At 39.6% G+C, this 6,981-nt stretch overlaps 1 pseudogene; it reads left to right on the plus strand.

Moving 5' to 3' along the window:
- Positions 1-6,337, plus strand: part of LOC107738459 (patatin-like phospholipase domain-containing protein 4) — a 44,647-nt pseudogene extending 38,310 nt beyond the window's left edge.
- The last annotated feature ends 644 nt before the right edge of the window (positions 6,338-6,981 follow it).

Genomic DNA, 6,981 nt, shown 5'->3' on the forward strand with positions numbered 1-6,981 from the left:
ATATATATATATATATATATATATATATATATATATAGCCTGTATAATCTTGTTTGCATTTGCATTAAAGGGATAGTTCACCCAAAAATGAAAATTCTGCAAATAATTCTGCAAAGAAAACAAAAATAACGACTTTATTCAACAATTCGTCTCCTCCGTGTCACCCTGGTGCCATTTTGGAGAGTATCCACTGAACGTAAACAGGGTATACTATTCTATGTCAGCTGCATCACGTGGATACGTTGTTTTCATTCAAATCAAAGCGTAAACGACGTAGAAAACATATCCGTTTCTTATCCGTATTCGTATTCCCAGATGGTCCAGCCTCTCACTGCCAGTTGTTTTACTCCCTGACCGAGGGAACACTCGGTATGGATGCACTGGCACTCAGCTGGCCCCGGGGCCTGCGCAAGTATGCGTTTCCCCCAGTGAGCCTTCTCGCACAGACACTGTGCAAGATCAGGAAGGACGAGGAGCAGGTCCTGCTTGTGGCGCCCTACTGGCCCACTCGAACCTGGTTCCCGGAACTAATGCTCCTTGTGACAGCCCCTCCCTGGCAGATTCCTCTGAGGAAGGATCTACTGACTCAGAGATGGGGCACCCTTTGGCACCCACGTCCAGACCTCTGGAATCTTCACGTCTGGTCCCTGGACGGGACGCGGAAGTTCTAGGTGGCCTACCCCAAGAGGTAGTAGACACCATCACTTCGGCAAGAGCACCATCTACGAGACACGCTTATGCCTTGAAGTGGAACCTATTCGTCAAGTGGTGTTCTTCTCACCGAGAGGACCCCCGAAGATGCCTGATCAGAGTCATGCTGTCCTTTTTGCAGCAAGGGTTGGAGCGATAGTGGATGCCATCACTCTGGCTTATCAGGACCAGAGTGTGCCCTGCCCGCTCAGGTCTGCCCAGCTCACTCTACTAGAAGTGTTGCATCCTGCTGGGCACTGGCTCGTCTCGCCTCGCTGACAGATATTTGTAGAGCTGCGGGCTGGGCGACCCCCAACACGTTCGCTAGAATCTATAGCCTTCGTGTGGAGCCGGTATCTCATGTGTTCTCACCTCAAACAGGTAGAGGCACTGAGAGGCCCCGGTTTCGCTTATGCCTTGAAGTGGAACCTATTCGTCAAGTGGTGTTCTTCTCACCGAGAGGACCCCCGAAGATGCCTGATCAGAGTCATGCTGTCCTTTTTGCAGCAAGGGTTGGAGCGATAGTGGATGCCATCACTCTGGCTTATCAGGACCAGAGTGTGCCCTGCCCGCTCAGGTCTGCCCAGCTCACTCTACTAGAAGTGTTGCATCCTGCTGGGCACTGGCTCGTCTCGCCTCGCTGACAGATATTTGTAGAGCTGCGGGCTGGGCGACCCCCAACACGTTCGCTAGAATCTATAGCCTTCGTGTGGAGCCGGTATCTCATGTGTTCTCACCTCAAACAGGTAGAGGCACTGAGAGGCCCCGGTTTAGTGTCAGCTTGTTAAAACTGCTCCAGAGTGTCCATACTGTAGACCCTGTCGAGCTCCTCCATCCCCTCGGCAGCCAGACGTGGCGGAACATCCGGCGCCAGGCCCTCACTCGATGAATCCGTGAGAACCGGTAGAGGGCTGAAAGGGAACGTCTCGGTTACGTATTTAACCCTCCGGAACGAAGAAGTCACGGCCCATCGTCGCAGCTGTTGTTCCACCGCTGATCGGCCGGGTCACCGGCTTGGCTCCTCAGCAAAAACCTGAGTATGCGTTGCACCTGCTGCCTAGTTATACTCGCGCTGCGATCAGTGGCAGCTGGATGAAATCATCGCATGCCAATGTGCATTGGCTCGTTTAGTTTACACTCAAAGTAGATTGGTCTCTCTAAGCGAGATCCCAATTCGTCGGTCATTATCGACATGACGTCTCCGTTCCCTCCTTCAGGGAACGAGGGTTACATACATAACCGAGACGTTCAATAAGCAATAAAGTATCTCTACAACAAATCTGTGCAGTCAAGCACAAACTCCATTGATAATTTTCTTTGGAGTAATTTGTGTAAGAGAGTTGATTAGGCAAGTTCTTGTTTTTCTGGCCTCCATGAGTATTAAGCATTCTTTCCAATAAGTTGAAAGTGCTCTCTAAAGAGAGAATGTGTTTGTGTATGGAGGTGTAAATTGATGTGATATGCACACAGAGCTGAGGAAACACCTTGACCTTGAAGTAATTTCATGCAAGCTTTCCAGAACACGTTTGTTTGACATGTTTTTTTTTTCTTTGATAATTTGTTTATTTTTTTCATATTCAGCCATGCACAGCTGTTGAAATCTATAGGAAAGAACTGTCCCTGGCTCCAGTAGAATAAAGTTTGAATGATCTGAAGATAGTGCCATTCTGATGCTATAATGTGTCACCTCCTCAGTGCTACTTGTGAAATCAGAGATACTGCTGGCATGATATGAAATGGTAGACTTTTTTTCTCTTTCTGTTGAAGGAAATAATATCTGTGATGTGCACAAACCCCTGAAGGCTTCTGATAATCTTGACACACTACTTGGAGTGAATAGCAGACTTCATCCATTTTGATGAAATATCCTTGGAATGAAACATTGAGTGGATTTTTCTTTCCTTATTTCTCCTGAGTTACCGTGGTTACGTGGTTCGGCCAACAGATTGTGTAATTACGAGATGATGTTGAGGGAAAAATGGTTTTCACTGAGGTTGTTAATTATGCAAACACAACAAATGAGCATCTGTCCTTTGGTTTTCCTCTAGGGAGGTTATCGAAGAGATTCTCCCGCCCAATGCCCACCAGTAAGCCAAAGATCCATGTTTCAATAACATACTCAAAGACGCGCAAGAACAGCATGGTGTCCAGCTTCACCTCAAGGGAAGAACTCATTAAGGTATTCAAGCATGGGGTCAATGGACAATGATTTATCTTTCAACTAGCAGAGCAATGACCACAACCCAAAGGGAACTTGCCTATTCAATTAAACACATCATAAGTGCTGTCACTGGACCGAGTTATTGCTGTGGAAAATTGCTGCTGAGTTCATTAATTCATTCCCATCTGAAATAAATAACAAATTGCACTGGTGCTTTAGTAGTCCATCTAACATAATGATACAAACTGCATTTTTGGCTTCTTTTTTCCTTCTTTATGGGCAAATGAAGCAGCACAACTGTTTTCAACATTGATAATCAGAAATGTTTCTTGAGCAGCAAATCAGCATATTAGACTGATTTCTGATGGATCATGTGACACTGAAGACTGGAGTAATGGCTGCTGAAACTTCAGCTTTGCATCAAAGGAATAAAGTACATTTTAATCCATTAAATTATTATAAAAAATATATTATTTATTTTAGCATTAATTTCACATTGTAATAATATTTCACGATATTACTTTTTTTACTTTATTTTCTATCAAATAAATGCAGACTTGATGAGCATTTGAGACATTGAAAAATCTTACCGACCTCATGATTTTGGACTGTAGTGTTTATAAAACTTTTTTGGCAGTACACACTTGTATTCAAGGTGTACGGACAATGTGTTTTTAATTTGTACGGCAATGTTTGCACCATAAGTTTCCACGTGTGTGAAACTACAGACTTTTTTTTATTTTATTACAGGCACTCTTATAAGTCAGGGACTCTAATAATCTACTAGTCTTCTGTCTGTCCATTCTCCTGATGTATTATGACTGTATTGTTTTTAAAGGTGCTCTTGGCCAGCTGCTTCATGCCTGTCTATGCTGGAGGGAACTTGAGCAGCAAATCAGCATATTAGACTGATTTCTGATGGATCATGTGACACTGAAGACTGGAGTAATGGCTGCTGAAACTTCAGCTTTGCATCAAAGGAATAAAGTACATTTTAATCCATTAAATTATTATAAAAAATATATTATTTATTTTAGCATTAATTTCACATTGTAATAATATTTCACGATATTACTTTTTTTACTTTATTTTCTATCAAATAAATGCAGACTTGATGAGCATTTGAGACATTGAAAAATCTTACCGACCTCATGATTTTGGACTGTAGTGTTTATAAAACTTTTTTGGCAGTACACACTTGTATTCAAGGTGTACGGACAATGTGTTTTTAATTTGTACGGCAATGTTTGCACCATAAGTTTCCACGTGTGTGAAACTACAGACTTTTTTTTATTTTATTACAGGCACTCTTATAAGTCAGGGACTCTAATAATCTACTAGTCTTCTGTCTGTCCATTCTCCTGATGTATTATGACTGTATTGTTTTTAAAGGTGCTCTTGGCCAGCTGCTTCATGCCTGTCTATGCTGGAGGGAAGCCAGTGGAGTTCCAAGGGCAGGTAATGGTGTCTTGTGACCAACTCTCTTGGCAGCTCCAGCACTTTATATGTCTCTGCTGAGAACTGCTGTTTAGATTTGGACTGTTTGAATTTATTTAGATGAATGAGCAGACCAACTCTCTGGTTCTGCTTGTTCTCTCCACTGACAGAGGTCTGATAAAACTATTAGCAGCCAAATGCTGTGGTATTTTCAGCCAAAGCAGTTTGTTGAAGATCAAGCGTGTAGTCGTGGGAAAATATCAAGTTGTTCTATTCTTTTAACATGATAAAGACTTGTAGAATCCAGACAGAAATACATATCTTTGGAGTGGCTCACAGAGATGTTTTGTAATGCTTTCAATTTAACATACTAATTTAGTACAATTTAAACAATGCTTTAAAATGTGTTGAATACATTTAAATCGCTGTTGCATGAATTATTAAATCAAAAAGGTTTTTTTTTTTATCATATTTTTTTATTTTTATTAATATTTATTTTTATTTGTTTTTCAAAAATAATGTATTTCGAAAGAGTTCTGTCCACTAATGTAAGCCACTGGCATTTTGTTAAAAAAATAAAAAAAGGAAAAACAAAGAAAAAATAAAAATGGCAGCTGTGGTTGCCAGAACTTTACAAATGTAACTTAAATTTACAGTAAACTGCTAGAAAGTTACTATACCAACCTATTGAAGTATTAATATCTGTTTTGTACCTTTACACTGATAACCACCAAAAACATGTGGTGATGAGAAAGTCATATGATGCATCAAAGAGATAAAGTAAATACAAATATATAAGGTGCACAGTTTCACTCATACAAATACTAAACACAATTATGGTAACACACTGCATTAAAATAATACAATAAACATTAATTTAGTAACATTAGATGTAATATAAAACCCTAATGTACATAACTGATAACTAATAAAGAAACCGTTATTTAAAAAAAAAAGTGAAGTCTTACACAGGAAATTCTGGGAATGTCAATTAGGCAGCCTTTCTGATATCACATACACAAGTGCACATCCTTATCCTTCCTTTTTTTGGACTGGATTCTAAGTTTATCTCAGACAGATTGGCAACTTCATTGTAAAATAGATTGCTGAGGTTGAAGGCCACTGATGTTCATTGAAATGGAAATATATTAACTACTAAAGATTCATTAAATTGATAAAGTGACAGTAAAAACACTGAATAATGTTACAAAAAATTATATTTCAGATAAATTCTGTTCTTTTGAAATGTCGATTTATCAAAAATATATGAAGCAGCACAACTGTTTTCAACATTGATAATTATAAGAAACGTTTCTTGAGCATCATATCAGCATTAGACTGATTCATGAAGGATCATGTGACACTGAAAACTGGAGTGATGGTAGCTGAAAATTCAGCTTTGCCATTACAGAAATAAATTACATTTTACAATATAGTAAAATAGAAATTGGTTATTTTAAATTGCAATGATATTTCTCAATATTACTGTTTTTATTGTGTTTTCAATCAATTAAATGCAGTCTTGGAGAGCATAAGAGACTTTCAAAAATTCAAAAAATCTTATTGACCCCAAACTTTTGAATGACAGTGTATATGCAGTTAAAAAAAATATAATTTTCCTCAGAAATGGATAGATGGGGGATTCACCAACAGTCTTCCTATTCTTCCTGTGGGACGCACAATCACGGTGTCACCATTTAGCGGCCCTCAGGATATTTCCCCAGCTCATAAAGGCATAAGTAAGCTTCACCTCAGACTAGCCAACATGAGCGTTGTGGTAAGTTTTTAGTATAACAAGCTGTCCTTGTTTATTGCTAAAATCTAAACAATTTAAGTTTTTAAAATATATATCTCCTTCCAAACTGGTTATGTCATAACCTGACATGTTTTGAAATTTCAACCATTTTCCACCCTCAGTTCTCAAAAGACAACATCATAAAGCTGAACCAGACTCTGTTTCCTCCCTCATTACCCAGACTCAACGCACTGGAACAGCAGGGATACCAGGATGCTGTTTACTTTTTAAAGAAAGAAAGATGGATGCAGTAGCTGATTTTCTCATTTTAAGCAGTTTCAACACCTTGAATGTCTAAAATGTGGCATATTGACACCACTTTCCTCATAGCAGTTTCTCTGTGGCATGCAATATTTGCTGTGTTTAGTGTAATAATCATACTTTGATTCGGTGTCTACTTTCATTCTCCAGATTAATGCATCAGTAAAATGCATCATGTATTTTGGGAGACTGAATGATCAGTGTCATAAACAGTCATTTTCTACTGCACAGCTTTAAAATAACTCCTGTTCTCAGGGCACTTACAATACACAGTGTTCCTTCCAAATGACTAAATACATATTTCTGAAACTCTTTTTGCTGAAATCTCTTTATAATGGCCTTTAAATCTCAGTCAGATCCAAGAACAACAACTCACCTTTTGCACATATCAATGCAACGTTTCTGTAGGTCCTTGAGGACAACCGTGGAGAACAAACCTCTGAAGTAAAGCCACAGGAGAGGCCATTTGAAACCCACGAGTCTCCTCACCTCTCAGAACAATCGCTTTACCTGCACTTGATTCTGCGAGAGAGTTATGATCTTTTTTTCTGTCTGAGAATAACGTCTCTCTGGGGAAGGTTTGAGGATCAGCAAAGGCTCGTTGGGTATTTGTGATGCGGCGGCACAGAGAGAAACA

Source organism: Sinocyclocheilus rhinocerous, unplaced genomic scaffold, assembly GCF_001515625.1.
Source record: "Sinocyclocheilus rhinocerous isolate Xijiao unplaced genomic scaffold, SAMN03320098_v1.1 scaffold1907, whole genome shotgun sequence".
Lineage (NCBI taxonomy): Eukaryota > Metazoa > Chordata > Actinopteri > Cypriniformes > Cyprinidae > Sinocyclocheilus > Sinocyclocheilus rhinocerous.